This window comes from Mesoplodon mirus, assembly GCF_964341445.2.
Source record: "Mesoplodon mirus genome assembly, chromosome: 12".
Classification (NCBI taxonomy): Eukaryota; Metazoa; Chordata; class Mammalia; order Artiodactyla; family Ziphiidae; genus Mesoplodon; species Mesoplodon mirus.
The window spans coordinates 92,275,895-92,299,229 of NC_138988.1; the positions used below are offsets into that span (position 1 = coordinate 92,275,895).

General features: G+C 39.4%; 1 protein-coding gene across 7 annotated transcripts in view; it reads right to left on the minus strand.

Annotated features, from left to right (window-relative positions):
* RNF144B (ring finger protein 144B) overlaps positions 1–9,547 on the minus strand; it is a 109,379-nt gene extending 99,832 nt beyond the window's left edge. For 3 of the 7 annotated variants that reach the window (XM_082639566.1, XM_082639567.1, XM_082639568.1), the window contains exon 1: positions 9,298–9,541. The gene's annotated coding sequence lies outside the window, so the exon portion shown is untranslated. Of the gene's footprint in view, positions 1–9,297 lie in introns of all 7 variants that reach the window. The other 4 variants (XM_082639565.1, XM_082639563.1, XM_082639562.1 and 1 more) reach the window with 4 other exon arrangements.
* Between the last annotated feature and the right edge of the window lie 13,788 nt (positions 9,548–23,335).

A 23,335-nucleotide genomic window follows, 5' to 3' on the forward strand; every position in this document is an offset into this window, starting at 1 on the left:
GGAGGAAGCTGTCGAGAATAGATAAATCCTGTTGTCCCAGCCTAGGCAAGAGAGCAACGTGTTCTTCAAGAAAGTCATTTTTTTCTCACAGTCTCAATCTATTTTTTAGAAGGGGATATTTAACAGGTCAATGTACTTGAAAAACAGACATAATGGGATACTTCTTAAAAGGTTATCTCTTTGAAACCGTCTTCTTTTGAAGGCAGGCAAGAAGTGGTGTGAATCAAGGCCATCTGAAACGTAATCTTGTCCCTTGCCATATACATAAGGTTTTACTCAGTTTGTGAGTTACATGCCTATAGGCTATGAAATCAAAGTTGTAAAAATATAAAAATATCTATCACCTCCAAAAGTTTCCTCCTGCCCCCTTTAGTTATCATTGTTTTGTGTGTGCGTGATTAAGAGCACTTAACATAAGACCTACCCTTGGCAAATTTTTAAGTACACAATACAGTATTGTTAACCTCAGGAACCATGCTGTTCCATAGGTGTATACTTACTTCTCAACTCGTCAAATTCTATACATTAAATATGTACACTTCTTGGTCTGTCAATCATACCTCAATAAAGTGGCTTAAAATTTATACATATAAATTTAAAGTATATATATTATATATATAAATATATTCTTATAACATAAAAACTTTTTACAAAGCAGAGACCAATTTTGTTTAAAAAAAATTCCAAGCATTCCAATCAAGGCAGAACTTGTGACTGAGACAGAGGAAAGAAGTCACATATTTCATCTCTTTGAGAGGTGAACAATCCAAAATAATTCTTCAAAAAGAAGTGATTTATCTTTCTGTCTACCAGAACCCCAGTTCCCCAAAGTGATGGCTTTTGAATATTTGTAAAGCAGTGGAATTTTATAAAAACAAAATCTTAAGCACCCCACCATTGGATAAAAGAGATAAGGTAGACTAGCGCCAGTTGAAACAACACTGGGAGACCCTGTCCAGGTACCCTTGACCTTTCCTTCAGCAGCCTCCCAGGCACCATCATGAAAGCTGAAGGCTTCACCACGCACAGTTCGAAAACCAGCCCTTTGGTTTTCACTCTGGGCAAAATCAGTAATGAATGTTTTAGAAATAAATGACACACAGTAGCACTTCAAAGAAAAAGAGTATCAAACAAGAAATCTGTTCACCATTGATTCATTAGAAATTGAGCTCTTCAAGCAATAGTCAGGGGAATCCCAAAGTCCTCTAAATGAATCTCCCCCACACTTGGATGTTTGTGAATGCCTCCAAGGTGTCCTAGTGTTTCTTCATTTATGTCTTATTAAGATTCACTGGTCTCAGGCTTCCCTGGTGGCGCAGTGGTTAAGAATCCGCCTGCCAATGCAGGGGACATGGATTCAAGCCCTGGTCCAGGAAGATCCCACATGCCACAGGGCAACTAAGCCCACGAGCTACAACTACTGATCCCGCACTCTAGAGCCCACAAGCCACAACTACTGAAGCCCGTGCGCCTAGAGCCCGTGCTCTGCAACAAGAGAAGCCACCGCAATGAGAAGCCCACGCACCGCAACAAAGAGTAGCCCCCACTCACTGCAACTAGAGAAAGCTCGTGTGCAGCAACTGAGACCCAACACAGCCATAAATAAATAAATAAATAATTCTTAAAAAAAAAAAATTTCACTCCTCTCTACAACATGAAACCACCACTGGCAGAACTATCCCCCCGCCCAAACTACTAAACTAAATGGCATGAAGCATAGAGGGGTGGCCAGAAGATGACCAACCACACACTCGCAGTTCCTCCTGACCTGCTCATGGAACCAACATCCTCGTAGGTACACTGACAATACACACACTCCCCTCCAGGTTTCCAGAAAAGTCTTCCTTCCAGAGAGCCAGTAACTCATTCTTACTGGCTTGTTCAACTTGTTTTGCCTCATACTTCACATTTTACCTAAAATAAGAAAGTGACTTGAATATTCCATCCTCCTGCTTGATTTAAAATGGTAACAATTACAATTACTTTTACAGTTATTACAAGTGCAACTGAGCCTCTTTTTGGATGTCAAGAACCCAATGAGAAAAGAATTTTGGTAGAGAATGTAAGAGCCATGTTGGAAAGAAGAAAAACGTGACAAGCTAACTTCAAGTTCAAATGTTCTAAAGTTGGTGGCAGGGTTGAGGGTGGAGTGGTGAGGGCAGGCTTCACCCAGGTTGTAGAAGTCTCACTTGCTTAACTATAAGTAACCACATAAGAGGACAGATTGGCTGGGGCATGCAAGGAAGGAAAGCCACTCTAAAACATCTGATTTTGCACTAAATTACCAGGAAAGGGGAATCAGCAGTTCTGCCTACTCTGAGTGTCTCTTACCCTACAAAGTATTCATTATATGAGAAGCAACCATCTTCTGATAGGAAAGAATGGGACACTTTTTCCCTCTTGTGTTTTCATTAGAATCGCCAAAGAAAGGAATACTTCAGAAACGGTGCTGGAAAGCTCAGGATGTATAAGGAATTTTCATATTCTGCTGGCGGCCTGAAAAAGCAATCTGCTCCAAAAACGCAGTGGGTGAGAGAGCCAACATTCAAAGTATTTTTAACTAATGTAGTTTATATCCGTTTCACTACCCAAAATCATAGCTGTTATTCCACTGCACAAAGATAACGTGATTGGAGAGGATAATGTTTTACTAGGATACTTGTCTAGTTATTTTGGAATTTTTACACCATCTGTAAAAACTTTAAGATTTAGATAAATTGGTAAAGCACAATTAAAGGGACTAAGAGAAAAAGAAAGTTAATACAATGAAACAGCTGAATGTGACTTATGTAATAGAAATATTAATTTATGTAAAAATCCAGTTGATCTGTGGTGAGGGGTCTTAATTCCAGGCCATGATATCAAAGTCTAAGAGTTACTCAAGAACAAGGAACAAAACAGAAGAGGAGACACATGAATGTTCTCAAAATGTTTACATGCCCCTGCAAGACACTGAGTCATCCCTGCAACGTATTCATAAAAGGTATGAATGCTTCACAGTGACAGGGAGCTAACAAAGGGAAGCGTTTTCAGGAAGGGTAGGTGGTGGGGAAGGTAGGGCTGAAGTGCTGCCTGTATAATGGAGAGAGATTCTCAGGAAGCAGAGCAGAGATACTCTAGCAGAGCAGAAAGAAACAGTAATCCAAAGGTCCCATCTCTGCCTTGTTCGGAAAGCCCTCCCAATATCAACTGAGACTGACATGATAGGCAACCAGCTCAACACAATCCAAAAATTAATATTTTGTTGACCTTGGCATTTCTACCCAATGCAATGATTTATTTCACTGCTGGTTCATGTTCTTTTTTTTTTTTTTTTTTTTTTAAGCGGTATGCGTGCCTCTCACTGTTGTGGCCTCTCCCGTTGCGGAGCACAGGCTCCGGACGTGCAGGCTCAGCGGCCGTGGCTCACGGGCCCAGCCGCTCCGCGGCATGTGGGATCTTCCCGGACCGGGGCACGAACCCGTGTCCCCTGCATCGGCAGGCGGATTTTCAACCACTGCGCCACCAGGGAAGCCCGGTTTATGTTCTTGACAAAAGCTATTAGTGACTCAAATGGTACTGACTGAACCTAATAAAGTGCTGACCATCATCAGCCATTAGCGACTTGCTGCAGTTCTACCCTAATACAGTTTGGAATGGAAGGTAGACCAGCTGGCTGGTAGAGTACCAAGGGCTATGGACATCGGTGGTAAGTGAGGCAAGGGCTTATGCAGACCTCCATACTGGCCAGTGTTGTGGTTCTACTCCCTTACTACATCTTTGACCCACTCTCTGGCCATTCATCTGGCCATTCAGGGACTAGATGAACCAGTGCACAACCAGTAATGTCAGAAAAACAGTTCTAATACATGCCTTGAGAGGGCAAGAACAAATGGGAACACAGGCAGCCTCACTAGTAATCACAGAAATGGAATTACGCAAGTATATTTTATGTCTATCTAATTGCTTTGTAAAAGAATGAGTAGATGCGTGGCATCACACATAAGATACTTCATCATTATTTGAAAACAATAAAACATACTAGAAACTATTTTCTAGTACAGTCGTCCCTAGATATCCACGGGGGATTGGTTTCAGGACCCCCGGCAGATACCGCAATCCTCAGCTGCTCAAATTCCTTTTATAAAATGGCCTAATACAGTTGGCCCTCCGCACCCGTGGCTTCTGCATCCCCAGGTTTCACCAACCACAATGCAGGACCCACCAATATAAAGGGCTGACTGTAAAAACAAACCCAAGAAATGCTTAATTCTTAGCAATAATGGAGGTAAACATGCACCTACTCAGGCTTTGTGAGGTGGTAGCATTGCTGCAAAACACTGTTTATCATTGTGATAGGAAAGGGGACTTCGGTTTTCTTCCCCACTGTTTCATAGCTTCATTCAGGGGAAATCAAGAGATGAAAAAATATTCAGTCTAAACTTCTTTTAGTTTTTTTTTTTTTTTTTTTTTTTTTTCCCGTACGCGGGCCTCTCACCGTTGTGGCCTCTCCCGTTGCGGAGCACAGGCTCCGGATGCGCAGGCTCAGCGGCCATGGCTCACGGGCCCAGCCGCTCCGCGGCATATGGGATCCTCCCAGACCGGGGCACGAACGCGTATCCCCTGCATCGGCAGGCGGACCCTCAACCACTGCGCCACCAGGGAGGCCCAAAACTTCTTTTAGTTTTAACATCTTCATTTCAACAGGTTCCAGGATGTCAATAAGATTATAACTCTGTAACTTGGAGAGCCGGTTTCTTCTAAAAATGGAACTGATATGCAAATATATCGCTACTAATTTTTTTTGTGGGTGAAAAGGACAGACACTCCCTTAGGAGGGGAATCTTAAATATTACCAAAAACTGTTTTCTAGGCAGTCTCTTTGCTATTTGAAATCATGTAATGAATAAAGCCCATTCTTTTAATAAGATCTATTTTTTCTAGCTTTATTGAGATATAATTAATACAAAAAATTGTGTAAGTTTAATGTACACAATGCAATGATTTGATATATATTTTGTGAAATGATTACCATAATAAGGTTAGTTAATACTTCCATCACCTCAGTTACCATTTTTTTTAAGATGAGAATAATCAGATCTAATTTTTATATTTTTTCCTACAAAGTACATAGGAGAAATATATGGAAAGATATACGAGATCACGACCAACAAAGTACATGATATTGTGACAAGCTAACTCTAAACCTTACAGAGTATAGGGCATCTGGGATGTCAAGTTTTAACATTTACAAAACGCCTATCCTAAAAAGCGCATTTCTTTTTTCTTGCCTTCTTTCTGTATTCTCATTACCACTGCGAGGTAAGGCCCAGGAGGCGGAAAACCATTCCCAGCTTTCCTAACAATAAAAACTTATCAAAGAAGGTAGGAATGAATATGAGAATAACAGTTCAATGATATTTTGGGCATTGTAATTTTACATTCATCATTGTAGGTCCCTCCTCAACACCACCGCTGTGCCCTGCCCACCTCTTATTTAATCAGTGGGTCCCTTGCCTCCCACAATTATTCATACAGCCCTGCTGAATAATTGCCTTCCCCCTGCCTGGCATAACAACAAAGCTCAGAGGCAGGAAGGAACGCCACTTACAGGCAGGTCAGACAATGATGTAATTAACAGATCAAGGAGAAGTGTTATTTCAGAAAGCCCCATAGAGCAAGAGACAGGCTGATTTCCTGGGTTATGACACTACCAAGAAACTACAGTGGCTAAAGAATGAATATCTAAACCAAAATGTTTTCTCCAAATGAATAAAAGCATGTGTAAATATTACCCTCTCATGTGAAAGTTAAAAGTTGTATACAGACATTTTATAGACACAAATTTAAAACCAGTTTGGGAAAAGAACTCCTCCATCCCACACTAAGCAAGGTGCAGGGCGTGTATTTTTGTACATCTTTGCCAAATGAGTTTCTCAAGGAATCAAATACAGAAAAATGCAAAACGCAGAAAATAAGGTCAACCCACAAAGAATTGAATTCCATACGTTAGGTGCTATGGATGTAAAGGTGATTAAACATAGTCCCCACTTATAAAGCGTAAACTGGTTGAGGAGGTTGTCAACAGACAGGTTCATATAATCATACACAGGACAGTTCGTGGGTTTATAGCTTCAGCCACAAGTCCAACATAAAAGAGAAATGAGATAGTCTTGTTCTATCTTCCCAAGATAGACAAAGAACCAGTTGACTTAAGGTCTGAGCCTCAAACTCATGACTGCAGAGGAATTAGAAACCACTGAGACATAGCTTTCAAAGCATGTTCTTTAATAGATACCACAAGCCATGTGATCAGAAGTATCCCCAGCTATGAATAAGAGAAGTGTATTTCACTTACACACACTCATCTCACAGATGAGAAGTTTCTCATTTCATGTTGCAAAAGCACTGATCACTTTCACTCCCTTTAATGTACAGTTTTCCATTTTTTAATAACTACTACGGTATAATGCATTGGGTTTAGGAGTATTCATCCACCAAGTAAATAGCAAATGCCAATGTTAATAAAAATAAAATGTTAGTGCAAGACCTCCCACATATGCCTAAAGGTGAAAAAACAAATTTAAAATTAAAATTATGAAATAAGTTAACTTAGATGCTCTTATGCCTCTTTAAATTACTTAACACTCAGGTGACATCAGGGAAACATTATCAAAAAAATAAGCCCAAAAATACAAAAACATAATTGAAAGGACAAACATCAAAGTATTTTTCATTCTCAGGTAAAACAACATGAATTAAACTTTACTATTCTAGTCCAAAGTCACTTTCACTACCAAGCTTATTCAAATTCTTTCAAGACAGAGGCTACATCTTATACATCTTTATATCCTCAGCCTCTAATCACTCAATAACACAGTAGATAACTTATCTAATGTACATGGAGGAGAAGAAATATTCAGGGCCTGATTCTCATCTGGATTTGTTTCTAGCAATTCAAAAGCTGAAAATATTGATAACTTGTTATAGCTAAGGCACTTAAATAAATTAAGGCAGGCATCCCTGAAAAAAAAGTCTAAGTATTCAAGAGCAGTGGCTGCAGATACCTGCTCCCCGAAGCTCAGCTTGGCCCAATTTCCATCTCCAAAATAATCAGTTGCACAAAGTAGGTTTAGTCCCCAAACTGTCTGGACTTTGTTCCTCCACCAACATCTGGGTTCAACATGATTCCTGACCTCTGCCTCGAACTAGAGATTTCAAACACTAAGAACCTCACTCAACAGGAAAGTAATATCATAAGTCAAGGCCAGGGGAAACACAGAAGCCAGGACCAGCAGAAACAGTACAGAGAAACGATTCTGATGTCCTTAAAAATGTTCCTAAACATCTAAAATATTGAAACAACTTTTCAAAAAGGAAAACTTAAATATAAATTTCTCAGATTAAAATATTTGTATCATTCAAGAGAAAGATAGTTTCCAGAAAGCTAAATGGTCTTACCATTTAAATAAAATGAGCTTTTCTCTTTCTGATAGAGCATAGTTTCCTCTCTGCTGTAGGGTTTGGCTCTGAAAACCTGGATCATAATCTGGGAGACCCAAAAAATAATTATTATGTTTAAAAAAAGACATGTCTTAAACTGACCTAGTTTGGAAGCCTGGATGCCTTTAAATTGCCAATGAACTGAAACCATTCATAAGAATGGGGCTTTTGAATGCTGAGAATGTTCTTTGGGGCTCAGCACAAAGATATTTGGCATAGATGACTGTAAATATTTGTAAAACTCTGGGTAAATGGACAGTGTTTGACCACATTCAGAACTCACGTCCAGCACAGTACTGTAGAAGCAAGTTATCTAGGGTGATTGGTTTGGGGGTGGGGCGGGGAGGGGGTGGCAGTTGGTTGAGGGGTTTTTTTCTGTTTGTTTTAAATAAAAAGCCAAGCAATTCAATTCTGCTACTTGACATGTCTTTACATTTTCTATACCTTGAATTTGTTTACTCATCAAGACAGTTCGAATTTATTTTCTTTCCCACTTTCCTAACTTTATGCGCAGCACAAAGAATAAAACCCCAGTCACAGGTGTGCAAAAGGGAAGGCAAGAGTTTTATGAAAATGTGGCCTTGGACTTCCTAATACAATTCTCTCCATGTGGCCTAGTGGATCTGCTATAGATGTCTTTCTTTTTCTCGCTCTCTCTCCTCTTCAAGATAGCTTCAGAAATACTGAAGGGACTGTTGCCCATGAAAAGGACTAGGGTCGAAAAGGGAGGACGGGGTAAAGAGGAGGGACCAGCGGAGGAACTAGATGTGAAAGGGAACGGGGACCGAGAGGCTCATCTCAGTGAACGCTACAGCAGCCAGATACTTTAATTAGCCAGCAACTCAGTGAAGACTGGTTGGGTTCCTTTTGCCTCTTATCCACACCCTAAAAACGGAGTCATCTCAAAGTTCATTTAGTTTGCTTCTGGGACTAGACACCCGCAATCGGCTGCTTCAGAAACGTTAGATACATGGTTCTTTAATTCATACCTGGCAACGTTCAAATAAACCTCCAGAAATGCGAATTCAGAAGAACACTGCTAGTCCTATTGTGAGCCCCAGCTAATGTTTTGAAAAGATATGTGCTGCAGACAGAAATAAGAAAGCGAGACGGTAGTGCAAGCGTGAAGACAGAGAACAGTTTTCCAGAAAGGGGAAGTCATTTCTGAGAAATCTGAATGTGAGAAGTATATGCTTCAGGAGTAGACTTACAGCAGAATCCCTGAAACTAGTAAGAAGAACAAAAGGTACCCTGGAAGGGGTAAGCTAAAGATACCTTTAGTCTGCTGATACAGGAATCGGTTTCATTTTAACTTAAACTTGAGAACAGCAGTATAAGATCAGAGTTTCACCCTGTTTTATCAGCAGTTACACGACAAAATAAACAGCATAATATATGACTAAGATCCCACAGATAATAAAACATCTTATCCATATCTAGGTATGTCAACGTATTGCTGTGCATTTCCAAATAGCAGAAAGCAAACATCTGAGATTATGCCAAGTTTGGTCTCCGCTGAAGACACTGCGAGGTTTGATCTAATCTGGAATTTTGCAGTACATTCTGCAGAGACTGTTCTATTAGAAATTAAACTCGTTTCTTTTTACCTTTACAAAGGTATCTATTTTCTAAAGTTAACAGGTGTTTCAGGCATTCAGAACGAATTCAGTTCTGTACGTTTTAAGCACTGGAGGCAGAAAATAAAGCTAAAAACCATGGTATTAGAGTTAGTCTCCCGTCCTTTTTTCTTTTCTTAGTCCAACCCCACTGCTGTCGTGCAATGCCTGCAGCGTTTTAAAAGCTCGCTAAACCTACCTGGCAGGAGAGCTACGTTCCTCCCGGCCGCCGGGCTTCTCAGCAGACTCCCTCGCGCTCACCGCCAGCCGGGGCTGCTCGCACCCCGGGGAGGAGGAGTTGTTCCATTCTCTCCCTCTGCCGCTGACAGCTTCGCGCTCTGCAGGACTGCACCAGGGCTCGGGCTCCCAGACTTACTGGGCCGGAGGAGGAGGAGTACCTGTAACCGCCTCCTGCCTCGGGGCACAGCTGCGATGCCTGGGAACCTTGCAGAGCGTGGGGCGCCGCACGCCAGCAGCAGCCCCGGGAGCCGCGCGTTTATTTATACAGGAAGCTCAGGCGCGGCACTTCCTACTTCCCATCTGGGTCGCTCTTCAACTGCAGGTGATGGTCTTAACCCTGTCTGAACCCGGCTGCCAGTGCGCCCGAGCAGTCCCGCCCTCCTGCACTCGCTCCACTTAGCAGGACCTCTCTCTCTTGTCCTTCTTGGACGGCTGCTGCAGAAATGCCGAGCAGGGTGGCCAGCAGCAGCCCCTAGTGTCCTTTCTTCTGCCCAGACAGGGGCGCTTCACCTACTGGCTCTCAGAACTTGACGCTTCTCTGCACGCGTCCTCCCAGGACGCCTGTCTCCCTCCTTCCCAGCTCTTTAAGTCTCTTGCTTCTACTTATAACAACCCAGACCTGCCTTCCCACCTTGCCGGAAAACTGTTTCTGTAGAAACACTTCCCATGCACGTCTCATCCAAAACACCATGTACTTGATTTGTCCTTTTGCGTCTAATGATAAAATTAGATCGCAGGCAAATCAAATCAGGACAGTCTCAGTTTACCTCATACAATACAGGCTCACTTTTTTTTTTTTTTTTTTTGCGGTACGTGGGCCTCTCACTGCTGTGGCCTCTCCCGTTGAGGAGCACAGGCTCCGGACGCGCAGGCTCAGCGGCCATGGCTCACAGGCCCAGCCGCTCCGCGGCATGTGGGATCCTCCCCGACCGGGGCACGAACCCGTGTCCCCTGCATCGGCAGGCGGACTCTCAACCACTGCGCCACCAGGGAAGCCCTCTGCATGCAAATTTTAATAGGACTAAATAAACATGTAGAACACTATAGTATTACGTGAACAACTCTTTCAGATCTGGAATAAAATACGTAAGAAAAAAATTTAACCAAGGAGGTGAAAGATCTGTATACTGAAACCATAAGACATTGATGAAAGAAATTCAGGACAGAAATAAGTAGAAAGACATTCCATGCTCATGGACTGGAAGAATTAATATTGTAAAGGTGTCCACCCTACCCAAAGCAATCTACAAATTCAATGCAATCCTATCAAAATTTCAATGGCATTTTTCACAGAAATAGGACAAACAATCTCACAATTTGTGTGGAACCACAAAAGACCCCAGATAGCTAAAGCAATCTTGTGAAGAACAAAGCTGGAGGAATCACACTTCCTGATTTCAAACTATATTACAAAGCTATGGTAATCAAAACTCTTTCAGATCTGCCTAACGAATCCACTGTGTGCATCATCCTCTCAAGCATGTATTGATCTCCTCCCAGACAAGCTGCTTGATGTTAGGAAGACAGACATAAGTTGGACATGGCCCCTGTCCTCAAAGAGCTTTCAGTCCAGGGAGGGAGTCAGACAAGCAAATCAATTATCAGGATACTATGGTGTGTATGTATCTGATACAACAGACTGAAACATGATGTGCTTTGGGAGCACAGAGAAGAATTTAACTAAAGGAAAGGGGTTGGTAAAAAGAATCAAGGAAGGCTTCCCTGAGAAAGTGACTTAAAGCTGATACTTCAAGGAGCCAAGTGGGGAAGGTGGAAAAAGGTGAACCAGTCAGAGGCAAGAGCCAGTGCAAATACCTAGAGATGTCAGACTTTACGTGACACTTTTCATAATTCAGACAGAGCAGATGCATTCAGAAGTAAAGAATGAGGGCTTGAACTAACATAGTGGCAACTGGCATGAAAAGGAAATGAACAAATGGAGAGAGATCTCAGAAACAGAATTAATGGGACCTGATACCTGATTGGATATAGGGAATGAGGGAGAAAGAAGAGCCCAGGCTGCTGGTACCACTAATTGAGAGTGAGAATAAAGGAGGAGCAGCATAAGGAAAATGATTCCACTAAATCCTGCAGAATCTGAGGTGTCTCTGGGACATATAGAAGACTTGTCTAGTAGGCTGTCAGCAGAGAGAGATCTGGAGTAGAGGGTCTTTTAGGAATTACCACCATTTAGGTGGTGACCACAGATGAGATTACCAAGAGCTGAGGTCACCCACAAAAGGTAGCAAGCTGTAGAGGGACAAAAGGGCTTTTGACCCATACACACTCTATCACCCACCAATTATTACGTAACCTTAAACAAGTTATTTAACATACCCAAAACTCAGTTTGTTCATGCATAAAATAGGAATGATGATATTCATCTCATAGGTTGTTGTGAGGCTCAATGAGAGGTTTGTAAAGTAGCTAGCACAGTGTCTGATGGCACTATATGAGTTGTGAAGGTAGGGCAGTGAATGTCACCTCCTAGAATTGTGTGGTACACAACCTGCTCAGCTGTACAGTATGGCCCTGGCCTGATACACAAAAGAAACTCAATCAGCATTGTTCACCTTAGAAGGAAGGGAAAAGGAGAGAAAAAAAGAAAAGAAAGGGATCAGAAAAGAGAGCCTAAAGGAACGCCAGTATTTATTTAAAATGTAGGTAAAAGAGGAGCCCTCATATAAGCCTAAGAAGGAACTGCTTCTCTCAGACTACAAAAGTAGATGTAACATTTGATATCAGACTGAGAAGTAAAATCCAGTCACCTCAATCTACAAAAATATTTTTTTATCTTTCTGAGCAATGATAGACATAATATAACAAATTGTTCACCAGAGATTGCAGTCATGTTGACTTTCATCACAATAGAGAATTTCCTAATCTGAATCACAGACCTTCCTAAAGAAAAGGCAAACAAAATCTTGGCATTAGTGGTAAGTAATCCAAACCACAGGAATTGTATTAACTTGTAACATACCTAAAGTCATGTAAAAGCAAGACCAAGATGAATCTAATGCATACTTAAATAGCCAAAAAGCAAATATAGAAATATAATTACTACATTACTAGATATGTATATGTAAGATACTTATGTAATATATGCCATGTTATATAATATGTAATATGTAACAGATTATATATATATATATATAACATACACTGTAGTCCTACATAAGAAGGAAATCAACAATGGAATTTCTTTTTTTTTTTTTTTTTTTTTTTTGCGGTACGTGGGCCTCTCACTGCTGCGGCCTCTCCCGTTGCGGAGCACAGGCTCTGGATGCGCAGGCTCAGCGGCCATGGCTCACGGGCCCAGCCGCTCCGCGGCATGTGGGATCTTCCCAGACCGGGGCACGAACCCGTGTCCCCTGCATCAGCAGGCGGACTCTCAACCACTGCGCCACTAGGGAAGCCCCTGGAATTTCTTTTTGGAGAATTATTCTCATTAATTAATAAAAAGAAATATCAAGATTCATTCTGATGCCACTGAAATTACTCTTCTCATCTACCTTAGTATATGTTAGTAACACACACCTTAGACTTGACATCTTAATTACATCCTGCGATAAAACATTAAAAAAAAATTTTTTTAATGATTTGTTGAGTTTCAATAAATCAGATGAAAGAACACAAGTACTGGGAAACCAGCTTCTGCAATAGGTGCAATTCTCTCTCCATGGGAAAAGATTTAAGGCAAAGGTCGTGGTATTCTGCCAGTGACAATTTGGTCATTTCTCATTTCCAAAGAGCTATCATTTCATTCACATTTTTCTGTTGGATCTAATGGGGCTCATCTTATACATACATTCAACATTTATTGAGGGTATTGAGTATAGAACTAAGACTAAGACACAATACAAAAATAAGACTAAGAACATCACAAAATAATATAAAAGAAACTATGCCAGAGATTCGTTCAGGGTGGCATGACAGTCAAACTACATGGAAAGTCAAAATATGACCCAGAAATGATCACCCAGCTACATCTGACTTGATAACAAAAGTTTTCAAAAAGCTGGAAACATATCATTTTGGTTTATTTCATGCATACAAGAGCATCTCAACATCTCACAGAGCAAGTCAAAACCAGCTGGGACCCAATAAGAAAAACCTGACCAGAATGGTCATCATCAAAAAGTCTACAAACAGGGCTTCCCTGGTGGCGCAGCAGTTGAGAGTCCACCTGCCGATGCAGGGGACACGGGTTCGTGCCCCGGTCTGGGAAGATCCCACATGCCGTGGAGCGGCTGGGCCCGTGAGCCATGGCCACTGAGCCTGTGCGTCCGGAGCCTGTGCTCTGCAATGGGAGAGGCCACAACAGTGAGAGGCCCGCGTACCGCAAAAAAAAAAAAAAAAAAATGTCTACAAACAATAAATGCTGGAGAGGGTGTGGAGAAAAAGGAACACTTCTACACTGTTGGGGGGAATGTAAATTGGTACAACCACTATGGAGAACAGTATGGAGGTTCCTTAAAAAACTAAAAATAGAACTACCGTATGATCCAGCAATCCCACTCCTAGGCATATATCCAGAGAAAACCATAATTCAAAAAGATACATGCACCCCAGTGTTCACTGCAGCACTATTTACAATAGCCAGGACATGGAAGCAACCTAAATGTCCATCGATAGATGAATGGATAAAGAAGATGTGGTACATATATAGAATGGAATATAAAAAAGAATGAAATAATGCCATTTGCAGCAACATGGATGCACCTAGAGATCATCATACTAAGTAAGTCAGACAGAGAAATACAAATATCATATGATATCATTTATATGTGGTGGAATCTAAAAAAGATGATGCATGTGAACTTATTTACAAAACAGAAACAGACTCACAGACTTCAAAAACAAACTTATGGTTACCAAAAGGGAAAGGTGGGGGAGAGGGCTTAAATTAGGGGGTTGGGATGAACATATACACACTACTGTATATAAGACAGATAATCAACAAGGACCTACTGTAATAGCACAGGGAACTCTACTCAATATTCTGTAATAACCTATATGGGAAAAGAGTCTGAAAAAGAATGGATATATGTATAACTGAAACACTTTGCTATACACCTGAAACTAACACAACATTGTAAATCAACTATACCCCAATATAAAATAAAAATTAAATTTAAAAAAAAATTTTTAAAGAAAAACCTGACCAGAATAATCCTAAACTGCCATTGCCATCATTCCACACAAGAGCCCATCATGACCCGAGGTGAAGGGCTGAACAACAAGACTCCTAACATCCTACATATAACACCACCAGCAAGCTGGGGTTATGGACCGATGAGAAAATGGAATTCAGCACTCTTGTTCATCACCTAACTCTAGAAAAAAATGACTATGTTAGCCCTGAATTTAAATCCTCCACTAGAAAGTCAGATGAAATCATCTTGAGAATCCTTATGTCTGCAAAGTTTACATTAATCCTTCTATTAAAATTACCATCTCTTCCAAATTCTTGCATATCAGACAATCAATGAAAAAATTCCCCAATGTTCCCATAAATCATCAGCCCAGCCAATGTACCAATTGGTTTGTAGAAAATGAAGGACTCAGTGCTGTGTACCCATGTCCTATAGATAAAAGGACTCAGCTGAAATAAAAGTCCAACTATTTCTTGCCTTAAATCATGAGGAACTTCATTCTTGGAATTAAGATTCCAATCTACAAGGATCAAAACCCATACATGGGAATATTATAAATGTTGAGTTTTCCAGTGGGACTTTATTTTGAAAGGCACCTTAAAAAGTTAAGTCTTCTCTATAATGTAGTTGGCTGATTCCCTTCTTTTCCTGCCTTCTCCCTTTCCATCATCTCCTCCCTCTTCCTGAAAAACAGTGAATCATAAAGTCCCCAGTGAAACCAGGAGCCAGAGAGAGCTAACAAAGTCTATCATCTGCAACAGATCAAAGAAACCAAAGCTAAGGTCATGGAAGCGAGGGTTCCGTGAATGCTGGTTGAAGAAATGCACATACCTTGAAAGGCAGGCATCCTATTCTGAATCCTACGAGAGGAAAAAAAAAAAAAAAAAAAAGCCCTCCTGGGAAAGTTGATTTCCCTTCCATATCTACCACCCTCCACCTAAAGTCCTCCATATCCTCCTCAGAGGGTCATCGGACGGTTGGCTGTTGTTTCAGTATAGTGCCCTCACAGCACATGCCACAGTCCAGCCCTCACAGAGCACCTCAGGGACTTTTGTAGATATTAACAATTGCAGCAAAAACCAGACTCTGTGCAACAATGCCTACATCCCGAACAAAATGAAATCTCAGAGAGCCTTCTTACAAATCAGTTCCTTTAGTGGGATCCTTCTCATTCCCCTTGCCCTCTGGAGAGGAATCATACTCAGATTAAATATACAAAGATCAGTTTAAATAAGCAATAATTGCAGTCATGTTCCACTGTGTTACAAAGTGCCTTTTTCCACGAGTCCCACAATCATTTTAATATATTCCTGACCCACAAAACTATACTTATCTCATGAAAGTCACTGTTACTAGCTGCAAATAGTTAATGATCTCATAAGGCCAGTAATAAAGAAAATAATCTTCTGCCCAGAGTGTCTCTATTCAGATCCTGGGTCTTTCCTTCCTCCTCTAACTCAGGTCCCTTTATTCCCCAACCATGGAACTTAACACAGCACTCAAATTATTGATGTGTCTATCTCCCTGAGTAGTCTGTGAGAACAGTGTCATAATATTTTTCCCACTTTCTACTCACATCATGTACCAAAGTTAACAGCCTATGGTGTCTTCTAAACGTTTCCTCTGTGCTCATTTCATCACACTGATGTTTGCTAAAAACACACACACACAGACCATTTATCTTAGCTCTGTTAATTGTCTATTCATAGTCTTCATTTTGCTTTAGGGTAGTTCATATTTTTCCTGTCTATTTACAAGAGCTCTTTGTAAATTATACACATTAACACTTTGCCTGCAATATAGTTTAAAAATATTTTTTTTCCGGACATAGCTGATTTCTATTGATTTATTTTATGTTACTATTTCCAGGAAATGGTTTTGGATGGTATATATTCTGATATACCTTCCTTTTCTCATAGAGCTTCTGGGGTTTCCAGTCTTGATTAAAGAGGTCTTCCAAGGTTTAGATTGTACATGTGGGCTTCCCCAGATTCCTGTGAGATTTTTGGGTTTTTTAATGTCTTTAATCCATCAGGGAATTATCTTTAAATAGTATGTGATGATTACTGTTATATTTTAACCAGATAGAGAATTACCTATAAGCAGAACGATTTATTAGGTAACCAGGATTTTCCCACTGAATTGGGCTGCAACATGTATCAAATATTCAGTTTTCCATATTTTGAATGATCTGTTCCTGAATCTATTCTCTTCCAATAATCGATTTGTAGATTCCGAGGCCAAAGGTATTTTGAAGTAGTTCTTCAAAGACACAAAACATTTCTAAAATCTGATTGACAGTGGACAGCAAAAAAGAGAAAACACATACTGTACACTGAAGGATTTTTTTATATTCAATATCAGCTTCATCACGAAAATGTTGTAGTTCAACTACTTAGTGAATGTAGAAAAATATTTGTAAAATTTGGCAATGATTTCTATTTCTATTGCAGTTTGCTTGAAAGAAATATTGAGTTATATGTGCAGTTATTTGTGCAAATTTCTCTCCGTGGATTTCTTATTTTAGTAATTCCACTGTATGTATTCTGACATTGTGTGCCACCAAAATCCTTACTTGTATTTTAAAAAATAAATCATTTTCAGTGGCTGCCTGAGGCTGAATATGAAAGTGTGGATTGGCTGCAAAGGGAGCACCCTTTGCAGTTTTGGGTGATAGAAGTGTTCTAAAGCTGGATGGTAGTGATGGTTGTACAACTGTATAAATTTGCTAAAAGTCTTCCAATAGCAAACTTAAAATGGGTGAAACTTTGGTATATAAAGTCTACCTCAATAAAGCTGTTTTAAAAGTAATTTTATTTCTGATGATAGTTTTAAAACAAATTTACAATAGAATTCACAATAATATTAAATATTTAAATTTCAGTAGAATAACTATTCTAAAGCTTTACTTTGATTCCATGAATTATATGAAAATAATTAAACCATTCAAGTAAAAAGTTTAACTGAATTTCTATTTGAAGAACCTGATAATATTTATATAAATCTAGCATAATCTGTGAAAATTCCTCTTTTGCTAATGGGGCCAACAGATTAACAGCTATTACTTCACTTTTCTACATGCATAAGAAAACTTAACATTGAAAATGGGTGGAATAGTTTTAGAAGAGTCATTTGATCTAAATGAAAAGCCATGCTTCACAGAATGAAATATAATGACACCTTCTGTGACTACATGTGTTAAATCATGGTCTCTGGGCAAAGTATTCTTTTTTTTTTTAACATCTTTATTAGAGTATAATTGCTTTACAATGGTTGGGCAAAGCATTCTTAAAATAATTACAAATTTTTGAAGTAGGTATGGATGCTGCTCCAGTAGATGTGTGAATTATACATTCATCACCATCGTTCTTAAGAAACTGAAATTCAGTACTTAATTTTTCATTAAACTTTGTACTTCTTTAGTTCATTTTCTGCCAAAGGGGATTATCCCAAAATAAATGTTAAAGTTTTAAACAATAAAATAAATAGCTATCGATTTGTACCCTACAAAAATGACAAAACTGCTGTACCAGGAGCAGTCAGACTTTCTACACTTCCCACTGACCTCACCAGTGGTCAGCGTGGCAGCTTCCTGCTTTTCACAGGTCACAGTGGGGAGCGTGGCATAACTGGTCTACCAAGTAGCTGACAGGGTTAGCAACATCAAGAACTTCTCCCACCACCATGAAGACTGGAATGAGTTAGTTGTTTTCAGCCACCAGTGTTGGAATGCATTTCATTTTCTCAGTAAGTGCTTTGCGTGCTGTTCTTCAAAGGGAGGTGTAACTTAACTTGCACTTGGAGGGAACTGGGGGTAAAAACAGGGTTATACTACCATCTTTCACATTTAAGCATGTGTTAAAGTAAAAGCACTCTTTTCAACAGATACATCTCACATGCTATTAGAGGAGACCATATAGTAAAACCTAATGTTATAAGGTGGAGGCTTACTATCTCACCTTATTTTAGTTCATTTTAAGATAATAATACTCCCTTAAAAATAAAGTCCAGAACCAATGCCAAATGGGACACAACAACTGGCACAAACTGGGACTTCTATAGTAATTGATCTGTTTGAATTTTCTACATGAGTCAACATTGGTCATTTATGTTTTACTTATAAAATTGTCCATTTCTTCAATATTTTCAAACTTGTTTCTGCAGAGTTTTTCACATAGTCTTCATGTATAATTCTTATAATTTTTCCAACTCTCCTGCTTCTGTAGTCGTGTCTGTTTCCTCATTCCTAATGTTGTATGTTTTTGCTTTTTCCAGTTTTTTGTCTTTAGCCATTTTATCTATTTTTTCTCCATTCCATTAATTCCAACTTTTAAAACTTTATCGGTTCCTTTATAAGTTTCCCTTTATAAGTTCTCCTTTGAGTAAAGTTTAGGGTATATGCTAAGCTCTAAAGATTTGGGTATTTCCTATTTTTTATTGCGTTCTTTTTCATTCTTTTATCAAAGGTTTATCTGGGAGAGTTTCTTAGTTTCCAAGTGGTTTGGGGGGGGTCATATTTTTACTATTAATTTCTAATTTAATTGGATTATGTTGAGGGAATGTGATCCAAAAAAACTCTACTTTTTATATTTGTTATAGTTTTGCTTTGTTTTTGCCAAGTAGGTTAATAATTTTATTTCTAGTCATTGGTGTTTGGAAAATTGCACATCTCCAAAGAAATACTCCCTGAAAGGTGATGTGACCAGGTAACCTGCCCTGCTCACCTAAAGGCTAACTCCCAGAAGTAACAACGGCTCATGTTGCAAAAATTCCCACTTGCAAATCTGGAACCATTACATCTCTAAGTAGAAAACAAGGCAATTAATTATTTTTAACAGCCAGATGATTGTTTCACCTGGGAATGTAATCAAAACAAACCAAAGACATGCAATACTCCTGAATGGTGCCCAGCAAGCACCTGGTTCAAGTTTTCATTTTCCAACCTGGCATCTCAATTCTTCCACAGCATTATTAAACATTGAATAAGCATCAGGCAAACCTGCTGTCCATCTACAAATCCAAGAGAAACACATTTGTCTTGTATGTCGAGTGCCTCAGCATGATTCACTGAAACCTGGAGTTGAAAGGGGCTAGTACTATTTTAAATGCAAGTAACTGCTAAAATATTTAGTCCCACCAAAGTTTTGAAGACTGTGTACTTAAATCAGATCAGCCTTGGTGGTCTAAGATGCAGACAATGAGCACATTTAAGAGAGTAAATCTTGTTTAAAAACACCAAGGAAATTCCAAACTCTTACAAAAGAATTAGCAGATATTTCAGCATAGATACACTTGGAGGCAAGAAGTTGTTTTTTTAAAGTTTTTCCTGAAAGTTCATAAAGGTAAAGTGGAAACTCCCTCAGGCCTGGTGTGTTTGAGGAATAAATAGATTATATTCTTGAGCATCTACTGTGTGCCAGGCAAGGTACTTGGTACTAAGCATTTTGCATACATTATCTCTTTTAATCTGCACAAAAGTCATGATTACAGAAAATAACCGACATTTATGTGCGTGCATTTTTAAATGGTTAGTAATGGATATATAGGAAAGGCTCGCTAAAACATAAATTCGGCTATAAATTTCTCTCATGATATAGTCCATTTAGAATTAAATTAAGACTCCAATATTTTTACCTCTAAGTTGAGAAGAACCCCTTAAAACTTCTAAGATTTCAGTTTGTGATTTCAGCAAACTTTTGTTTCAAACACGGACCGATATGCCCATCCATTTCCTTTGAAATAACTGTTACCAAAAAAATAATTAAATAATAAGTCATCTAATCAAATGACCTCAGGAGACCTAATCCCTTCTGGTATTATCCAATTGACCCAGCACATTACAGAGGTAACTCTGGCTAATACCCTAAATAATTTTAATTGGCACAAAATTCAAAGTAACATATAACCTGCCAACCCTTTTAGATTCACCTCCTGCCCTTTTCATTTTGCATCTAAATTCCAGCCATACTAAGCTATTTTCAGGCACTCTGAATTTCCCACTCACAAGTTCCTCTGGTCCTTCATTAGCCCAGGCCATTCTTCCCCACATTTTTCACCGAATGAAGAGCTCCTCATCTCCCAAAATGTCACTCACGGTATATCTTTTCTGGGGCCACCTCCCTCTAACTCCTCCCCGATCCAGTTAGATGGCCTAATCTGGTCTTCCTCCGTTAGTACAATGCTCTCACCCTAATAGAGCACCCATTCCTTTCTTCAGTAAACATTCATTAAGCTCCTAGTATCGACCAGGTTCTTTATTAAGTACTGGGACTATAAAAATAAATAAAACATCAGACTTCAAGTGGTGTAGGAAAAGACAGACACCTATACGAGTCAGAGCAGTGCCACAGGGTCCAGGAAGGCAGTTTTGTGAGCCCCACCCTGTAGGACAGGAAGAGTTGAATGGGTAGAAGTGTGAGAGACTGGGAAAAAGAAATTGCATGAGTAATGGTATAGAGATGGATAACAGATAAGCTTTGTTGATGGCTGAAAAAAATTGCTACCAAGGCATTTGATTAAAAAAAAAAAACTAAAATGACTCACTTATAAAACTTTGTTCAAGCTATTATAAAAGCAAAAGATAATCAGAGAAAGTCAATCCTATCTTTATTCCTAATTGTTGTTAATATCCAGGGCTTTCTTAAACCCAAAGAGGCTTATCAGTGATATGTTAAAACTTTCAACTTTTATCTGAAGACAAAAACGTTATTATTATTATTTTTTAGATTCCATATATATGTGTTAGTATACGGTATTTGTTTTTCTCTTTCTGACTTACTTCACTCTGTATGACAGACTCTAGGTCAATCCACCTCACTACAAATAACTGATTTTCGCTTCTTTTTATGGCTGAGTGATATTCCATTGTATGTATGTGCCAAATCTTCTTTATCCATTCATCTGTTGATGGACACTTAGGTTGCTTCCATGTCCTGGCTATTGTAAATAGTGCTGCAATGAACATTTTGGTACATGACTCTTTTTGAATTATGGTTTTCTCGGGGTATATACCCAGTACTGGGATTACTGGGTCGTATGATAGGTCTATTTTTAGTTTTTTAAGGAACCTCCATACTGTTCTCCATAGTGGCTGTATCAATTTACATTCCCATCAACAGTGCAAGAGGGTTCGCTTTTCTCCACACCCTCACCAGCACTTATTGTTTGTAGACATTTTGATGATGACCATTCCGACCGCTGTGAGATGATATTGCGCTGTAGTTTTGATTTGCATTTCTCTAATGATTAATGATGTTGAGCATTCTTTCATGTGTTTGTTGGCAATCTGTATACCTTCTTTGGAGAAATGTCTACTTAGGTCTTCTGCCCATTATTGGATTGGGTTGTTTTTTTGTTTTGGGGGTTTTTTTTGCAGTACGTGGGCCTCTCACTGTTGTGGCCTCTCCCGTTGCGGAGCACAGGCTCCGGACGCACAGGCACAGCGGCCATGGCTCATGGGCCAAGCCACTCCGCAGCATGTGGGATCTTCCCGAACCGTGGCACGAACCTGTGTCCCCTGCATCGGCAGGTGGACTCTCAACCACTGTGCCACGAGGGAAGCCCGGGTTGTTTGTTTTTTTGATATTGAGCTGCATGAGCTGCTTGTAAATTTTGGAGATTAATCCTTCGTCTGTTGCTTCATTTGCAAATATTTTCTCCCATTCTGAGGGCTGTCTTTTGTCTTATTTATGGTTTCCTTTGCTGTGCAAAAGCTTTTAAGTTTCATTAGGTCGCATTTGTTGATTTTTGTTTTTATTTCCATTTCTCTAGGAGGTGGGTCAAAAAGGATCTTGCTGTGATTTATGTCATACAGTGTTCTGCCTATATTTTCCTCTAAGAGTTTGATAGTGTCTGGCCTTACATTTAGGTCTTTAATCCATTTTGAGTTTATTTTTGTGTATGGTGTTAGGGAGTGTTCTAATTTCATTCTTTTATGTGTAGCTGTCCAGTTTACCCAGTACCACTTATTGAAGAGGCTGGCTTTTTGCCACTGTATATTCTTGCCTCCTTTATCAAAGATAAGGTGACCATATGTGCGTGGGTTTATCTCTGGGCTTTCGATCCGGTTCCACTGATTTATATTTCTGTTTTTGTGCCACTACCACACTGTCTTGATTACTGTAGCTTTGTAGTATAGTCTGAAGTCAGGGAGCCTGATTCCTCCAGCTCCGTTTTTCTTTCTCAAGATTGCTTTGGCTAATCGGGGTCTTTTGTGTTTCCATACAAATTGTGAAATTTTTTGTTCTAGTTCTGTGAAAAATGCCAGTTGTAGTTTGATAGGGATTCCATTGAATCTGTAGATTGCTTTGGGTAGTACAGTCATTTTCACAGTGTTGATTCTTCCAATCCAAGAACATGGTATATCCCTCCATCTATTTTTATCATTTTTAATTTCTTTCATCAGTGTCTTATAATTTTCTGTATACAGGTCTTTTGTCTCTTTAGGTTGGTTTATTCCTAGATATTTTATTCTTTTTGTTGCAATGGTAAATGAGAGTGTTTTCTTAATTTCACTTTCAGATTTTTCATCATTAGTGTATAGGAATGCAAGAGATTTCTGTGCATTAATTTTGTATCCTGCTACTTTACCAAATTCATCAATTAGCTCTAGTAGTTTTCTGGTAGCATCTTTAGGATTCTCTATGTATAGCATCATGTCATCTGAAAACAGTGACAGCTTTACTTCTTCTTTTCCGATTTGGATTCCTATTATTTCTTTTTCTTCTCTGACTGCAGTGGCTAAAACTTCCAAAATTATGTCGAATAACAGTGGTGAGAGTGGACAACCTTGTCTTGTTCCTGATCTTAGTGGAAATGGTTTCAGTTTTTCACCACTGAGGA